We start from the raw sequence: 19,173 nt of genomic DNA, 5'->3' as shown, positions 1-19,173 counted from the left end.
CTTCCCAGGACCTTATTAGGACACACCTATGATAAGAGCCCCTCTAAGAGCTGAGATCTGAGAGCATGTCAGAGCACAGACCCATTAGGGTTCCTTCCAGTCCTGGAGGGCAAATTATCAGAGTCTACTTTGTGAACCAAATGGGCAGAACTAAACTAAAACATTAGTCTTCAACCTGGACTTCAAAACAAATTGGAAGTACATTACCTCAATTCTAAGACACCATCTTCTGTAAAATGCACCAGCTCTTTAATAAGGGTTTTCCAGAGGGGGAAACAGGAGAAGAGGAAAGAGAATGAAGAAAAGGAGAAAGACCCCATTAAATTTTATATTTACTACAAGATCGAAGTCCAATTCCAGAAATGCTAAAATGTGCCTCTCAAATTAAAGAATATCAGGCATCCCCTAGAAATACAGGTAAGAGTACGTAGCTAGAACATAGCCACTGCTTTGTTTCCAGTGGATAGTTTGGAGCCAATATCTGTTGCATAATTCCAGAACGCTTACCAATCCTTTAGAAATACATGCATGTTTCTTTGCTAAATGCCCATCTGCAGCCCTTAACTGTCCCTTCATCACTTTTTGCAACGTAATTTCCTTGGACCTTACATATAAAATAATGGGACTGTTCCTAGCTTTCATCTGTGAGTATGGTAATTTCTTAAGTGATAAAGGGTCACTACTGCTCTCCAGTGACAACAGCTGAAGACTGTTACGAAATACTCTTCTAACCTGTGTGTGAGTGTGCACAAATATGTGATAGAATCATTGTGGTTCAAATTCTTTAGGTTTTAGAATCTTGGCTCCCCTCCAGCCTAAGGAGGTGGAGGAACACTCCTGACCTCAGTGACACTGACTCAGTGTTTTGGGACAGTCCCCACCGTGGCTCTAGGCTTTGGTTGACTCTGGCATGGCAGTGAAGTCTTGACACAAATTTGACTGAGAAGCCATTTCTAGATGATTCCGCGTACCTTTGAGGGGAGGGTTGCTCACAGTGGGCACCTCTAGGCACACTGCCAAGAGCTCAGAAGGCTGCTCAAAGATGGGATCATGCAATAAAGTCTCATTCTCAAAGCAGTGTACTCTGACCCAGGGTTGGCAAGCATTTTCAGTTAAAAAAAAATAAAAGCAAGTTATACTCACTTTAAATTATTCCTCGGTAAAATTATTGCATTTATACTATGTGGCAGAGATTGCAAATAGATTATATCTAAGTATAACAGGCTGAATTGTGTCCTTCCAAAATTCGTATGTTGAAGCCTAACCCCCAGTACCTCAGAATGTGACTTTATTTGGAGATAGGGTCTTTAAAGAGATGATTAAGCTAAAGTGGGGCCATTAGGGTAGACCCTAATCCAATCTGACTGGTGTCGTTATACGAAGAGGAAATTTGAACACACAAAAGAAGCACCAGGGATGTACATGCATAGATGAAAGGCCACATGAGGACACAGCAAGAAGCTGGCCATATGCAAGCCAAAGCAAGAAGTCTCAGAAGAAACCAAACCTGCCAACGCCTTCATCTTGGACTTGCACTCTCCAGAACTGTGAGAAATAAATTTCTGTTGCTTAAGTCATGAAGTCAGTGGTATTTTGTTATGGCAGCTCTAGGAAACTATTACACTGAGTGATTGCTCTTGGCTGCCTTAAGCACAATGTTAGAAAGGATTCTGGAGTGGCAAACATGGGCATGGGAAGAGGAGTAGTAGAACACGTGCCGATTTAGCCATCCTTACTCCATGGGGTGGAACTGAGAAGCTTGACTACCTGTAAAATGTTTATTGTCATTCATGACACATGGTAACCAATGAATAATTTTAGCTGTAAATATTATTAAGTTTAAACATTTCTTCAATGAATAGGTCAATGAATAGTGTGTAAATCTTCAACGCACAGGATATTTGGCCAGTGAGAATAATATCACACACGCACACACCCAATTTCTTCAGGGTGCTGTAGTCAACCATTCTACCCCTAAGCATGGAAAACCACTGCTTTTTTTCCTCCCTCCCTGTAGCTTCAGCTTATCCAGAATGACATATAAATGGAGTTGCATCATATGTAACTTTTTGAATTTGGCTTCTTTCATTTAGCAGAATGACTTTGAGATTCATCCAAGTTGTTGCATGTAACATAGTTCATTCTTTTTATGCTGAGTAGTATTCCATTGCACGGATGTACCACAGTTTGATTATCCATTCACTCATTAAAGGACATTTGGGTTGTTTCAGATTTGAGCAATTTTGAATAAAGCTGCTACAGGTTTTTGTGTGAATTTAAGTCTTCAGTTCTTTAGGGTAAATACCCAGAAGTGGGATAGATGGATCATATGGTAAGTGTATGTTTAATTTTATAAGAAACTGCCAAGCTGTTTTTCAGAGTGGCTGTACCATTTTGCATTCTCATAGCAATGTATGAGAGTTTCAGTTGCTCCACAACTTCATCAAGACCTTGTATTGTCAGTTGTTTGTTCTTAATTTTAGTAATTCTAATAGGTGTGTAGTTTATCTCATGATTTTAATTTGTCTTTCCCTAATGGCTAATGCCTAATGACGCTGAGAATCTTTCCATGTACTTACTTGCCATCAATATGTCTTCTTAGACGAAGTATCTGTTGAAATTTTTTGCTTTTTTGAAAACTGGTTTGTTGTTTTCTTATTGTTGACTTTGGAAAGTTCTTTATATATCCTAAGTACAAGGCCTTTGTCAAACATATGATTTGCAAATATTTTCCCCCAACCTGTGACTTGTTTTTTCATTCTCTTAACAGTAACTTTGACAATGTCTGTCTTTAACTGTGATAAGTTTAATTTATCAATTTTTCTCATATAAATCTTGCTTTTATTATATCTAAGAATTCTCTACCTAACTCAGGCCCACAAAGATTTTTTCCCAGGTTTTCTTTAAAAGTCTTATAGCTTTATGTTTTGCATTTAGTTCTGTTACCCATTTTGAGCTAATTGTGTACAAAATGTGAAGTACAGGTCAAGGTTCATTTTTTTTTGCACATGGATGTTCAGTTGTTCAGCACCATTTATTTTTCAGTCTCTAAATATTTTTTTTTATTGGAGTATAGTTGCTTTACAATGTTGTGTTAGTTTCTGCTGTACAGCAAAGTGAATCAGCTATACGTATACATATATCCCCTCTTTTTTGGATTTCCTTCCCATTTAGGTCACCACAGAGCACTTAGTAGAGTTCCCTGTGCTATACAGTAGGTTCTCATTAGTTATCTATTTTATACATAGTTATCAATAGTGTATATATGTCAATCCCAATCTCCCAATTCATCCCACCCCGCCTTTCCCCCCTTGGTGTCCACACATTTGTTCTCTATGTCTGTGTCTCTATTTCTGCTTTGCAAATAGGTCCATCTATAACATTTTTCTAGATTCCACATATATGCATTAATATACGATATTTGTTTTTCTCTTTCTGACTTACTTCACTCTGTATGACAGTCTCTAGGTCCATCCACGTCTCTGCAAATGGCATGATTTCGTTCCTTCTTATGGCTGAATAATATTCCATTGTATGTATGTACCACATCTTCTTTTTTTTTTTTTTTTTTTTTTTTTTTTTTAAATTTGCCACGAATGAGGTCTTGTCTCTTTTTTTTTTTTTTTTTTTTATTTTATTATTTATTTTTGGCTGTGTTGGGTCTTCGGTTCGTGCGAGGGCTTTCTCTAGTTGCGGCAAGCGGGGGCCACTCTTCATCGCGGTGCGGGGACCACTCTTCATCGCGGTGCGCGGGCCTCTCACTATCGCGGCCCCTCCCGCTGAGGGGCACAGGCTCCAGACGCGCAGGCTCAGTAGTTGTGGCTCACGGGCCCAGCTGCTCCGTGGCATGTGGGATCTTCCCAGACCAGGGCTCGAACCCGTGTCCCCTGCATTAGCAGGCAGATTCTCAACCACTGCGCCACCAGGGAAGCCCGTACCACATCTTCTTTATCCATTCCTCTGTTGAGGGACATTTAGGTTGCTTCTGTGTCCTGGCTATTGTAAATAGTGCTGCAATGAACACCGGGGTGCTCAGCACCATTTTTTTTTTTTTAATTTTTTATTTATTATTTATTATTTTTATTGTTGGCTGTGTTGGGTCTTCGTTTCTGTGCGAGGGCTTTCTCCAGTTGCAGCGAGCGGGGGCCACTCTTCATCGCGGTGCACGGGCCTCTCACTATCGCGGCCTCTCTTGTTGCGGAGCACAGGCTCCAGACGCGCAGGCTCAGTAGTTGTGGCTCACGGGCCTAGTTGCTCCGCGGCATGTGGGATCTTCCCAGACCAGGGCTCGAACCCGTGTCCCCTGCATTGGCAGGTGGACTCTCAACCACTGCACCACCAGGGAAGCCCTCAGCACCATTTTTTGAAGAGACTATCCTTTCTCCATGGAATTGCCTTTGTATCTTTTTCAAAACTCAACTGACCACAATTCTGTGAGTTCATTTCTCAAGTCTCTATTGCATTCCATTCATCTGAATGTCTATATTTTCATCAATATCTCACTGTCATAATAACTGTAGCTTTACAGTAAGTATTGATATCAAGTAGTAGGAGTCTACCAACTTTGTTCATTTGCAAAATTTTATTGGATATGCACCTTTGCCTTTCCATATAAATTTTAAAAATCAGTTTGCAGACACGGCTCGCCAGCTGTGGACGCTGCTGCTGTGGGGCTGCCGGCTGCGCGCCGCGGCACTGGAGGCGGCCCGGGGAGGACAACCAGTTCTGTGTCCTCGGAGGCCCCCAGCCCAGTCCTGGAGTCCCAGGCAAAGCCTGGCTTCAAGCTCCCACGATGGACGGCCGTTCAGCTCCCAGGCTACTGAGGAGCGGAAGGAGGAGCCTCCGCACTCCCTCAGCAGCAGCTCGGAGACCGTGCAGGGTTCCGTTTCCAAACATGAGCTCCAGGCTGAGACAAAGAAGCTTCTGCACATCGTTGCCCGTTCCTTGTACTCAGAAAAAGAGGTGTTTATACGGGAGCTGATCTCCAACGCTAGCGACGCCTCGGTAAAGCTGCGTCATAAGCTGGTGTCTGAAGGCCAGACGCTGCCAGAAATGGAGATTCACTTGCAGACTGACGCCGAGAAAGGCACCATCACGATCCAGGACACTGGCATCGGGATGACACAGGAGGAGCTGGTGTCCAACCTGGGAATGATTGCCAGGTCGGGGTGGAAGGCCCTTCTGGACGCGCCTCAGAGCCAGGCGGGGGCCAGCAGCAAGATCATCGGCCAGTTCAGAGTGGGTTTCTACTCGGCCTTCATGGTGGCTGACAGAGTCGAGATCGGGATCTATTCTCGCTCGGTGGACGCGGGCAGCCCTGGGTACCAGTGGCTTTCAGAGGACTCTGGGGTGTTTGAAATCGCCGAAGCCTCAGGAGTAAGAACCGGGACCAAAATCATCATCCACCTCACGGCAGACAGCAGAGAGTTCACCAGCGAAGCTCGGGTTGGAGATGTGGTGACAAAGTACAGCAACTTTGTCAGCTTCCCGTTGTACCTGAACGTAAGGCGCATTAATACCCTGCAGGCCATCTGGCTGATGGACCCCAAGGATGTGGGCGAGACGCAGCACGAGGAATTCTACAGCTACATCGCTCAGGCCCATGACAAGCCCCCACCCTGCACTACAAGACGGACGCACCTCTCAACATCCGCAGCATCTTCTACGCGCCGGAATCGAAACCAACCATGTCTGACGTGAGCCGGAAGCCGGGCTCCAGTATCTCGCTGTACAGCCGCCAGGTCCTCATCCAGACCAAGATGGGGGCCGCCCGCCACTTCCTGCGCATGCGGCAGCTGGCCGAGCCCCCGGAGGAGCGCGCTCAGCTGCTGCAGCCCACGCTGGAGATCCACGCCAGGCACACGCTCATCAAGAAGCTCAATCAGCTGAGAGACAGCGAGCCTGACCTGGCCCAGCTGCTGGTGGATCAGATCTACGAGAACGCCATGATCACAGCGGGGCTCGACGATGACCCGGGACCCATGGTGAGCCGCCTGAACCACCTGATTGTCAAGGCCCTGGACCGACACTGACAGCTGTGAAAGCCCCAGGTCCTCCTGCAGTGTTAGGGCTGCAGGAGAGGGGACAGATGGAACCGTGGGACAAGGTAGCCTGAGACAGTCACGGGGGGCGGGGGGGGGATGGGGACAATGACCCAGGAAGGACTGGATGCTGACGATGAGAACACCTGCTTTTGAGCTTTATTTACTTAAAAAAAAAAATCAGTTTGCCAATAAATGCAAACATACTTGCTAGGATTTTTATTGGAATTGGACCAAATACATAGATCAAAAAGAGGAGAATTGACATCTTAAGTATACTGAGTCTTCTAATCCATGAATAGTCTTCTTTTTATTCATTTTATCAGTGTTTTATAGTTTTAAGCATAGAGATCCTGATAAATTTATACCCAAATATTTATTTATTGATTTGGGGAGCTATTGTAAATGGTACTTATTTTCAATTTTGGTTTCCAATTGTTTATTGTCATTACAGGCATACCTCAGCAATATTGTGGGTTTTGTTCCAGACCACCCAAGTCAAATGTCGCAATAAAGCAAGTCACGTAATTTTTTTGATTCGCAGTGCATATAAAAGTTATGTTTACACTATCCTGAAGTCTATTAGGTTGGCAATAGCATTATGTCTAAAAAAACAAGTACATACCTTAATTTTAAAATACATTAGTGCTGGGCTTCCCTGGTGGCACAGTGGTTAAGAATCTGCCTGCCAATGCAGGGGACATGGGTTCTAGCCCTGGTCCACGAAGATCCCACATGCTGCGGAGCAACTAAGCCTGCGTGCCACAACTACTGAGCCTGTGCTCTAGAGCCCGCAAGCCACAACTACTGAGCCCTTGCACCACAACTACCGAAGCCCACGCACCACAACTACTGAAGCCCACGCACCTAGAGCCCATGCTCCACAACAAGAGAAGCCACTGCAATGAGAAGCCCGCACACCGCAACAAAGAGTAGTCCCTGCTCGCCACAACTAGAGAAAGCCCGTGAACAGCAATGAAGACCCAACACAGCCAAAAATAAATAAATGAAAAATTAAAAATAAATAAATAAAAATACATTAGTGCTAAAGAATGCTAACCATCATTTAAGCCTTCAGCAAGTCTTAATAGTAACATCAAAAATCACTAATCACAGATCACCGTAACAAATATAATAATGAAAAAGTTTGACATGTTGTGAGAATTACCAGAATGTGACACAGAGACATGAAGTGAGCAAAAAATGGCATTGATAGACTTGCTCAACACAGGGATACCACAAACCTTCAATTTGTAGAAAACGCAGTATCTGTGATGGACAATAAGTGAAGTTCAATAAAACAAGATATTCCTTTATATAGGAATACAATTGCTTTTTGCATTTTAATCTCATAGCTTGAGACCTTACCAAACTCACTTTTAAGTTCTAGCAGCATTTTTGTAGATTCTTTGACACCTTCTTCTTAGGCAGTAAAGTCATCCAGAAAGTTTTATTTTCCATTCTGAATGCCTTTTCTTTTTCTTGCCTTGTTGCACTGGCTAGGAGTTCCATTATGAATGTTGAGTAGAAGTGGTAGGGCAGACATCCTTACCTCATTAAATATAATGTTGGCTACAAGATTCTATAGATATCCTAAATCATGTAAAACAGGTTCCCTTTTATTCCTAGAGTACTGATAATTTTATCATGAGTAAATGTTGAATTATATCAAAAGTTTTTTCTGCAAGTATTAAAATAATCAAGTGATTTTTCTTCTTTTGCCTGTTAATGTAGTAAATTACAATAATAAATTGACTGTCAAAACAACCTAGCATTCCCAGGATAAACCTATTTTGTTGTAATGTATTACATTTTTACATATGACTGGATTCCATTTGCAAATATTTTGTTGAGAATTGGAGCATCTATGTTCATGAAGATCTATAGTTTTCTTGTATTGTCTTTGTTTTGGTATCAGGTAATTCTGGCTTCATAAAATGAGCTGGGAAGTGTCCTGCCCTCTTTTATTTTCTGGAAGAGGTTTTATATAATTGTTATAATTTCTTCCATAAGTGTTTGGTAGGATTCACCAGTTAAATGACTTGGGCCTGGAGTTTTCTTTCTAAGAAAGTCTGTAACTACAAATTAAATTTCTATCATAGAAATCAAACTATTCATGTAATTTATTTCTTCATGAATTTTGTAATTTCTGTTTTTCAAGGAATTGGTACATTTCATCTATGTTGTCATATTTATGGACATAGAACTGTTCATAGAATTCCCTTATTACACTTTCAGTATCTCTAGGGTTTGTAGTGATACCCTCTCTTTCGTTCTTGAGATTGGAAATTTATGGCATCTCTCTCTTTCCTTTTCTTGGTCATCTGGCCAGATGTTATCTTTTTTTATTATTATTATTTCAAAGAACTAGATTTTAGTTATATTAATTTTCTCTAATGTTTGTTTTCAATTTCATTGATTTCTGTTCTTTGTAATTTTCTTTTTTCTGCTAGCTTTGAGTTTAGTTTGTCCTTTTTTTTTAGTTTCTTAAAGTGAAAACATAGGGAGTTCCCTGGTGGCGCAGTGGTTAAGAATCCACCTGCCAATGCAGGAGACACGGGTTCGAGCCCTGGTCCGGGAAGATCCCACATGCCGCGGAGCAACTAAGTCCGTGTGCCACAACTACTGAGCCTGCACTCTAGAGCCCGTGAGACACAACTACTGAGCCCGTGTGCCACAACTACTGAAGCCTGCGCACCTAGAGCCGGTGCTCCAAAACAAGAGAAGCCGCCGCAATGAGACACCTGTGCACCGCAATGAAGAGTAGCCCCCGCTCACCGCAACTAGAGAAAGCCTGCGCGCAGCAACGAAGACCCGACACAGCCAAAAATAAATAAATAAATTAAAAAGAAAAAAAAGTGAAAACATAGATTATTTATTTGAGGCCTTTCTTCTTTTCTAATGTAAGCATTTTTAGCACTATAAATTTTCCTCTAAGCACTGTTTTAGCTGCTCAGATTTTAATATGTTAACTTTCATTCAGTTCAAAATATCTTAAAATTTCCTAGGAGGTTTCTTTGACCCATGAATTATTTAGAAGTATATTTTTAGTTTCTAAATATTTGGAGTTTTCCATATATCTTTCTGTAATTGTAGTTTAATTTTGCTATGACCAGAAAACATACTTCATATGATCTCAATTCTTTTAAAATTGTTCAGGTTTGTTTTATGGCCCAGGATATGGTATATCTTGGTGAATGTTCCTTGTGCACTTGAAAAGAATGTGTATTCGGCTGTTGTTGTGTTTAGAGTTCTACAAAAGTCAAATAGTTGATAGTGTTGTTCAGATCTTCTATTACTTGCTGGTTTTCTGTCTACTTGTATTGATTACTGAGAGGATTTTGAGGTCTCTAAGTATAATAGATTTGTACATTTCTCCACTCAATTTTATCAGGTTTTATTGTGTATCTTGAAGCTCTGCTTTTAGGTGTACACTATTAGGATTGTTATATCTTCTTGCCAAGCTGACATTTCTTATCAGTATATAACGTCCTTGGTATTTTTCCTTGATCTGATATTAATAAAGCCACTCCAGCTTTCTTTTTATTAGTATTTATACTGTATACATGCTTGCATTACTTTGTTTTAAACTTGTCTATATTCTATAGTCCATTGTCTATGTCTACATCTTTATTCCTGCCCTGCATCTAGGTTCATCAGTACCATTTTATTTTTTTAGATTCCATATATATGCGTTAGCATACAGTATTTGTTTTTCTCTTTCTGACTTACTTCACTCTGTATGACAGATGCTAGGTTCATCTACCTCACTATAAGTAACTCAATTTCGTTTCTTTTTATGGCTGAGTAATATTCCATTGTATATATGTGCCACATCTTCTTTATCCATTCATCTGTCGATGGACATTGAGGTTGGTTCCATGTCCTACCTGTTGTAAACAGTGCTGCAATAGAACACTGTGGTGCATGTCTCTTTTTGAATTATGGTTTTTTTCAGGGTATATGCTCAGTAGTGGGATTGTTGGCACATATGGTAGTTCTATTTTTAGTTTTTGAAAAAATCTCTGTACTCTTTTCCATAGTGGTTGTATCAATTTACATTCCCACCAACAGTGCAGGAGGGTTCCCTTTTCACCACACCCTTTCCAGCATTTACTGTTTCTAGATTTTTTTGATAATGGTCATTCTGACCGGTGTGAGGTGATACCTCATTGTAGTTTTGATTTGCATTTCTCTAATAATTAGTGATGTTGAGCATCTTTTCATGTGCCTGTTGGCCATCTGTATGTCTTCCTTGGTGAAATGTCTATTTAGGTCTTCCATCCATTTTTTAATTGGATTGTTTGTTTTTTTGATATTGAGCTCCATGACCTGTTTGTATATTTTGGAGATTAATCCTTTGTCCATTGTTTCATTTGCAAATATTTTCTCCCATTCTGAGGGTTCTTTTTGTCTTGTTTATGGTTTCCTTTGCTGTGCAAGAGCTTTTAAGTTTAATTAAGTCACATTTGTTTATTTTTGTCTTTATTTCTGTTACTCTAGGAGGTGGGTCAAAAAAGATCTTGCTGTGGTGTATGTCAAAGAGTGTTTTTCCTATGTATTCCTCTAAAAGTTTTATAGTGTCTGGTCATACATTTAAGTCTTTAATCCATTTGGAGTTTATTTTTGTGTATGGTGTTAGGGAGTGTTCTAATTTCATTCTTTTACATGTAGCTGTCCAGGTTTCTCAGCAACACTTATTGAAGAGGCTCTCTTTTCTCCATTTTATGTTCTTGCCTCCTTTGTCGTAAATTAGGTGCCCATAGGTGCATGGGCATATCTCTGGGCCTTCTATCCTGTTCCATTGATCTATATTTCTGTTTTTCTGCCAGTGCCATACTGTCTTGATTACTGTAGCTTTGTGGTATAGTTTGAAGTCAGGGAGCCTGATTCTTCCAACTCCGTTTTTCTTTCTCAAGATTGCTTTGGCTATTTGGGGTCTTTTGTGTTTCCATACGAATTGTAAGATTTTTTGTTCTAATTCTGTGAAGAATGCCATTGGTAGTTTGATAGGGATTGCATTGAATCTGTAGATTACTTTGGGTAGTATAGTCATTTTCACAATATTGATTCTTCCAATCCAAGAATATGGTATATTTCTCCATCTGTTTATGTCACCTTTTCATCCGTGTTTTATAGCTTTCTGAGTACAAGTCTTTCACCTCCTTAGGCAGGTTTATTCCTAGGTATTTTATTCTTTTTGTCGCAATGGTAAATGGGAGTGTTTCCTTAATTTCTCCTTCTGATTTTTCATTGTTGGTATATAGGAATACCAGAGATTTCTGTGCATTAATTTTGTATCCTGCAACCTTACCAAATTCACTGATTTTTCTAGTAGTTTTCTGGTGGCATCTTTAGGATTTTCTATGTAGAGTTTCATGTCATTGGCAAATAGTGACAGTTTTACTTTTTCCTTTCCAACTTGTATTCCTTTTATTTCTTTTTCTTCTCTGATTGCTGTGGCTAGGACTTCCAAAACTATGTTGAATAAGAGTGGTGAGAGTGGACATCCTTGTCCTGTTCCTGATCCTAGTGGAAATGCTTTCAGTTTTTCACCGTTGAGTATGATGCTTGCTGTGGGTTTGTCATATATGGCCTTATTTTGTTGAAGTTGGTTCTCTCTATGCCCATTTTCTGGAGAGTTTTTATCATAAATGGGTGTTGAATTTGGTCAAAAGCTTTTTCTGCATCTATTGAGATGATCATATGGTTTTTATTCCTTAATTTGTTAATGTGCTGTATCACATTGATGAATTTGCATATATTGAAAAATCCTTGCATCCCTGAGATAAATCTCACTTGATCATAATGTACGATCCTTTTAATGTGCTGTTGGATTCTGTTTGCTAGTATTTTGTTCAGGATTTTTGCATCTATGTTCATCAGTGATATTGGTCTATAATTTTTTTGTGATACCTTTTTCTGATTTTGGAATCAGGGTGATGGTGGCTTCATAGAATGAATTTGGTAGGGTTTCTCCCTCTGCAATTTTTTGGAAGAGTTTGAGAAGGATCAGTGTTAGCTCTTCTCTAAATGTTTGATAGAATTCGCCTGTAAAGCCACCTGGTCCTGGACTTTTGCTTGTTGGAAGATTTTTAATTACGGTTTCAATTTCATTACTTGTGATAGGTCTGTTTTTATTTTCTAATTCTTCCTGGTTCAGTCTTGGAAAATTGCACCTTTCTGAGAATTTGTCCATTTCTTCATGGTTGTCCATTTTATTGGCATATAGTTGTTTGTAGTAGTCTCTTATAATCCTTTGTATTTCTGCGGTGTCAGTTGTGATTTCTCCTTTTTCATTTCTAATTTTATTGATTTGCATCCTCTCCCTTTTTTTCTTGATGAGTCTGGCTAAGAGTTTATCAATTTTGTTTATCTTCTCAAAGAACCAGCTTTTAGATTTATTGATCTTTGCTATTATTTTCTTCATTTTTATTTCATTTATTTCTGCCCTGATATTTATGATTTCTTTCCTTCTACTGACTTTGGGTTTTCTTTGTTCTTTCTCTTGTTGTTTGAAGTGTAGGGTTAGATTGTTTATTTGAGATTTTTCTTGTTTCTTGAGGTGAGATTGAATTGCTATAACCTTCCCTCTTAGTACTGCTTTCGCTGCGTCCCATAGGTTTTGGGTCGTCGTGTTTTCGTTGTCATTTGTTTCTATGTTTTTTTTTTATTTCTTCTTTCATTTCTTCAGTGATCTCTTGGTTATTTAGTAGCGCACTGTTTAGCCTCCATGTATTTGTGTTTTTTACAGGTTTTTTCCTGTAGTTGATTTCCAATCTCATAGTGTTGTGGTCAGAAAAGATGCTTGATATGATTTCAATTTTCTTAAATTTTCCGAGCCTTGATTTGTGACCCCAAGATGTGACCTATCCTGGAGAATGTTCCATGTGCACTTGAAAAGCAAGTGTATTCTGCCACTTTTGGGTGGAATATTCTATAAATATCAATTAGATATATCTGGTCTATTGTGTCATTTAAAGGTTGTGTTTCCTTATTTATTTCCTGTTTGGATGATCTGTCCATGGGTGTAAGTGGGGTGTTAAAGTCCCCTATTATTATTGTGTTACTGTCGATTTCTCCTTTCATGGTTGTTAGCATTTGCCTTATGTATTGAGGTGCTCCTATGTTGGGTGCATAAACATTTAGAATTGTTATATCTTCTTCTTGGATTGATCCTTTGATCATGAGGTAGTGTCCCTCCTTATCTCTTGTAACAGTCTTTATCTTAAAGTCTATTTTATCTTATATGAGTATTGCTACTCCAGCTTTCTTTTGACTTCCATTTGCAGGGAGTATCTTTTTCCATCCCTTCACTTTCAGTCTATATGTGTCCCTAGGTCTGAAGTGGGTCTCTTGTAGACAGCATATATATGGGTCTTGTTTTTGTATCCATTCAGCCAGTCTGTGTCTTTTGGTTGGGGCATTTAATCCATTTACATTCAAGGTTATTATCAATATGTATGTTCCTATTACCATTTTCTTAATTGTTTGGGGTTTGTTTTTGTGGGTCTTTTTCTTCTCTTGTGTTTCCCCTTAGAGAAGTTTCTTCAGCATTTGTTGTAAAGCTAGTTTGGTAGTGCTGAATTCTCTTAGCTTTTGTTTGTCTGAAAAGTTTTTGACTTCTCCATCGAATCTGAATGAGATCCTTGCTGGGTAGAGTAAACTTGGTTATAGGTTTTCTTTTTCATCACTTTAAGTATATCCTGCCACTCCCTTCTGGCCTGCAGAGTTTCCACTGAAAAATCAGCTGATAACCTTATGGGGATTCCTTTGTATGTTATTTTTTGCTTTTCCCTTGCTGCTTTTAATATTTTTTCTTTGAATTTAAGTTTTGTTAGTTTGATAAATATGAGCCTTAGTGTGTTTTTCCTAGGGTTTATCCTGTATTGGACTCTCTGTGCTTCCTGGACTTGGGTGACTATTTCCTTTCCCATGTTAGGGAAGTTTTCCACTGTAATCTCTTCAAATATTTTCCCAGACACTTTCTTTTTCTCTTCTTCTTCTGGGACTCCTATAATTTGAATGTTGGTGCATTTAGTGTTTTCCCAGAGGCCTCTGAGATTGTCTTCAATTCTTTTCATTCTTTTTTCTTTATTCTGTTCCTTGGCAGTTATTTCCACCATAACTGGATCCATGTTTACTTTTAAAACTTTGAAATGTTTTGGATCCCATGTGCACCCATCTTCCATTTTATTCCTCTCCCTTGACCCCAGATTTAAGCCCTAAATTAAATTTGGTGTTTATCACTCCCATACATGTCTTCCTACTTTTACTATATATGTATGTCTGCTCAGGCTGATATAACAAAATACCACAGACTGGGTAGTTTAAACAACAGAAATTTATTTTCTCAAACTTCTGGATGCTGGACACCCAAGATCAAGGCACCAGTAGAGTTGGGGTTTGTTGATTCCTCTTGTCCTGGCTTATAGACACCCACTTTCTTGCTGTGTCCTACATGGCCTTTTTCTGTGCTTGTGCATGCGCATACTAGATGTGGGGGAGGAGAAGAGGGAGAGAGAGATCTCTAGTGTCGCTGCCTCTTTTTATAAGGATTACCAGTCCTTTCAAATTAGAACTCTACCTTAAAGATCTCATTTAACCTTAATAAATTCCTTAAGGGTCCTATCTCCAAATATAGTCACATTGAGGTGTTAGGGCTTCAACATATGAATTGTAGGGGACATAATTCAATCCATAACAGTATGGATCCCTAAAAATTAATAGAAAGATAGATAGATAGATAGATAGATAGACAGACAAACACTGTGGTAAAAGATGATATAAGCATATATATTTACCTCAACTAATGAAACTTAAGGAAATTGCTATTGGCAATTTTCCATTTAATAGTTGTGCTTTCCTCAACCAAAACCCCTAATTTTATCAATCCTGTTTTCACTAATGTTTCCAAACTCTGAGAAAAATCTGGGTGAGTCTAAGTTACAAAATAGAAAAGTGATCTGAGACTTGATAATACACAATGTGATAAAAATTATGTATTTTATATTCTTCATCTTTATATCCATATACCTTAAGTCTCTCTTGTGTGAAACAAGTATTATGTAATTATAATAATTAAAATTAAAATGTTATTTTGAGATGAAGACAAGAATTTTATCTCCTAGCTTTTTAATAAAAAGCGTTTCTTGGGAGTTCCCTGGTGGTCCAGTGGTTAGGACGCAGTACTTTCACTGCTGTGGCCTGGGTTCAATCCCTGGTTGGGAAACTAAGATCCCGCAAGCCACGTGGTATGGCAAAAAAAAATAAAATAAAATTTTAAAAAAAGTGTTTCTTTTTGAAAAAAAAATCCTTTATTAAAAATTATGTAGAGAAGAGAAATGTAATTTACAAAGCCTTTTGATTAGTCAAGTTTAGTGTAATGGAAAAAAAGTTCTAATCCATATCCAGCACTGGAGCCATCATATTTCCATTTTATAGTCAACTGGATAAATTTTCTTTCATTCTGCCTCTCAGAATTTGTCCTTTTGAGGCAGGCAAACAACTCAGCCTTGGCAATACTGTCTCTCATTTAGCAATCTATTTCAGACTTATTCTTGGCAGTTAACAATGACCTCGCATTGCTGACACATTTTCATTGTGTGTGTGGCTGTGTATGAAATGTTGCTATCTTCCTACATTGCTGTCCCCTTTGTTCATCAACCTTGTCTTGTCTGCTACTCTGCCTTGCAGCTCTAATTGTTTTTACTCCTTTGAAACCATCTGAGAAAAGAAGGTCCTAAACGAATAGTCTCCCTTTCCAGTCCTTGCTGCCAGCTTAGAAAATTTCCAGTTTCTTCCTCCCTGAATATTTTTGGTTTTGTTAAGATATTTTTTCTTCCTATCGAGCCTAATCAAGACCTAGGCCCACCCAATCGTCTTCCAGCAGGAATACCCCCAAGGCCTTCGGATGCCATAATGGAAGAGCATGAGGTTCTAAATAAGAACACTTGATATAAGTCATAATCCTGCCACTTCCTAGCTAGAGACCCTTGAGCAAATCACTGAGCCACTCTGGGATTCAGTTTCCTCATCTGTAAATAGGGGGGTGATCATTATATCTAACTTTTAGGGTTGTTTTAAAGGATTAAATAAATATATATGAATGTTCTTGAGAAGTGTAATTCAGTGACATTGACTTCAGTTCGATAAACATTTGTTAGTAACTAACAGGGGTGGCAAACTCAAAAGACTATAGGTAATGTCAATACATGCAGCAGGCAGGGTTCCATGCATTAGGAAGCAGGGAGAATGTGTGTCTGGAGAACTAGAGGTCACAAGCCTGTCTGAGGAGGATAACCACTGCTCAGTCCCAGCCCACAGTTTGCATCTGCCACATAGTATGGCAGGCCCCAGAAATGCAAAGAAAAATATCTGGTGTGTGGTAGATTTTGCAATGCACTGCCCCATCCCCCTTCAGGAAATGAAGTGCTGTCCCAGCTGCAGAAAGTGCTGTCAGCAGATGGCCTTCAGCTGTCAACCACTGCAAGGATTGCTTCAGCTGCAGAGCTGCCTCTTCCAATGTCATGCCCCTTCCTGGGATTGCCCATGCCAAATGATTAATCAGGTAAGGGATGCCCGGCTATCCCATGCCAATTTAGAACAACTCTGAAAGGGCACTCAGCTCCAGACCTCTTTATGGTGTTGGATGAGGCAGCTGGGTTTGCAACAGGGCTTGATTTCTCCCTTGGCCCACTCCTGCTGCCTTCTCCTTTCCACAGGTGTTCATCCCAAGGGCGCTCCTGAATAAACATCTTGTACACTAAAGTCTGTCTCAGAATCTGCTTCCTGGGGAATCCAACCTGCAATACAATTCTTGAACTAATGAAACAATTTTTGTGGTAAGCTAGGTAGACAGATGATATCAATATCATGTAAGTGCTAGGATAAATATACACGCAAAAGCTACAGGAAGGAAGGAGGGAGGGAGGATCTAGTTCAACCAAGGGGACTCAAGTTAAGTCTTTCCAGAGCAGACAAGCTTGAGATTACTTTTGAAGGCTAATTAGGCTGTAACCAGATAAAGAAGAGGGAACAGATATTCCAGGTAGAGAAAGAAAAGGCTAAAAGCAAACAGCAAACAGATATCCAAGGAATAGAGACTCGGGTATCCATGAAGGACCACCAGCAACTTGTTCTAATAAAACTTAATAGAATAGAACCTAAAAGAACTAATAGAACATAAATTCTAAACTGGGGATTGGCATGAGATAAAGCGAGAGAGAAAAGTTATAATTTAAGAGCTTGGTCTTGATCCAGTAGATAATTCTTCCTAGCTCTTTGGAACTTGTTCTTTCTTTCCCCCAACAAGCTTTACATGTTGGTCTTTCATGGGACCTATTTTCATTCAATAGGACTGTCTTGAGAAACCTCATCTCTTGACATAATTCAAAATCTAGATATGAACATCCAACTCAAAGTCTCCACTTGAATGGCCTACAAGAACCACAAACTGGATGTGTCCAAAATTGAGTTCATTACCTGATGTTCCTACACCTCATCTTCTTGAATTCCCTACCCCGGTGAACATTAGCACTGTCTACCCAGTTGCGCAAACCAGAGTCCTAGGCATCAGTCTTGATCTCTTTCTCTCCTTCACCCTCCAAGTTCAATCCTTCAATGTCTCCTATGAATAATACCACTTTAATATATTTTGGATCATTCTGTATCTACCACTACTTCCTGAGTTCAGTAAAAGCTCTTAACAACTGGCTAATCTGCCTCCAATTTTACCCCTTTCAAATCTCTTTTCCAAACAACAATAAGAGTAATCCTTCCAAAACACAAATCTGATCATGCCAATCCTCAGCTTAAAGTCCTCTGGGGTCCTCATAATCTTTGAGATGAAGTCCAAAGTCCTTAAAACTCTTCATCATCTGACCAGTGATTTCATACTTTCTGCTTCGCCCACACTATATTACTTTAAATTCTTCCAGCTCTTTATGCTCTCTCTTGCTTTTAGGATGTGCACCAGGTTGCACTCATAGCCTGAAATATCTTTCCCTACCTGTCTCTCCTCCTCTCCTTCCTTTTACCTGATTAACTCCTATCAGCCCTTCAGGGCTAAGCTTAGGTGTTAATTTCTCCAGGGAGTTTTCTCTGCCACTCTTATCCTTATTATGAGATAAGTGCCTGGTTTATAATTCTATCTATCTATACTTACTTCTCTCTACCATGAGATTATAATTGAAGGCAGAGAACATGTCTTATTCATTTCTGAATTTCTAACATTTAGCATAATATATGGCACATAATAGTTTACAATAAATATTTTCTAAATAAATGAATGAATGAAACAGAATTTGATATTTAAATGTACACTCTGATGGCAATGTGGGTCACAGTTTCAAGAGGGAACTTACTAGAGGCCGGAAGACAGGTTACAAGAAGTAGTAATGACCTAAACCAGAAAACTGGGAGTAGAAATAAAGAAAAAAAGGAGTTAGAGAGAGAAATATCTTGGAGGTAAAATGAGCAGAATTGGTGATAGGACATTGGGGTGAGAGAAAGATTGTGGTATAAAATGATTCCTAGATTTCTGACTTGGGCACTAAAATAGTGATACCTTAACTATGAAAATACAAGGGAATAAAGGGCATAAAGATGATGAGTGTGATGAATTCATTCAGGGCATGTTGAGAGTGAGATGCCAAGGGGAGATTCAGGTGGAGTTATTTGGACATCCACCTACAGGATGAAGGGAGGAGTAGAAACTATAAATGGGATGGCCCACAGGAACAGTGAAGGTAAGGAGGTGGAGAACAGTGGGAACTCCAACTTTGCTACCGATTGTGCTGGATCTCTTCCTTTTGCCCCTCCAGATCCACTCTCTGCCCTGCCCCAGGAGACTGACTTATATGGATGACACCAGTGGGCTTCTATGTCCTCTAGTTTTGTTTGGGTTTAGTCAATGTGGGAGACCAAGAGTATACAGAAGGAGAGAGAAGAGTGAAGGCTGGATATTTATTCTCCAGCTTGCTCCCTGCTTCATCCCTCCACCAAATGTCACAGCAACTCTCAGGTAGCCTCTTCAGGCAACCACTTCTCCAGGTTCCAGGAACTTCCCCTTGCCCCATCAGGCCTAGGTGGGCTAATGAAGCCACATGTTATTAGCATGGGCTGTTCCTAA

At 39.8% G+C, this 19,173-nt stretch overlaps 1 protein-coding gene, 1 long non-coding RNA gene and 1 pseudogene across 3 annotated transcripts in view; 2 read left to right on the top strand and 1 right to left on the bottom strand.

The window, feature by feature from the left end:
* LOC309633054 (spermatogenesis-associated protein 31D4-like) overlaps positions 1-19,173 on the bottom strand; it is a 212,198-nt gene that overhangs the window by 128,963 nt on the left and 64,062 nt on the right. The gene's annotated exons all lie outside the window — the stretch shown is intronic.
* On the top strand, positions 4,386-6,110 carry LOC309632794 (heat shock protein 75 kDa, mitochondrial pseudogene; annotated as a pseudogene). Its single transcript has 2 exons — positions 4,386-4,433; positions 4,552-6,110. The product of its transcript is annotated as a heat shock protein 75 kDa, mitochondrial pseudogene (transcript).
* On the top strand, positions 6,154-9,220 carry LOC309633144. Its single transcript, XR_014247343.1, has 2 exons — positions 6,154-8,523; positions 8,892-9,220. It is a non-coding gene; the product is annotated as an uncharacterized lncRNA (long non-coding RNA).

Source organism: Balaenoptera borealis, assembly GCF_965194805.1.
Source record: "Balaenoptera borealis genome assembly, chromosome: 8".
NCBI lineage: Eukaryota > Metazoa > Chordata > Mammalia > Artiodactyla > Balaenopteridae > Balaenoptera > Balaenoptera borealis.
This window is presented reverse-complemented; position numbering and strand designations above follow the sequence as displayed.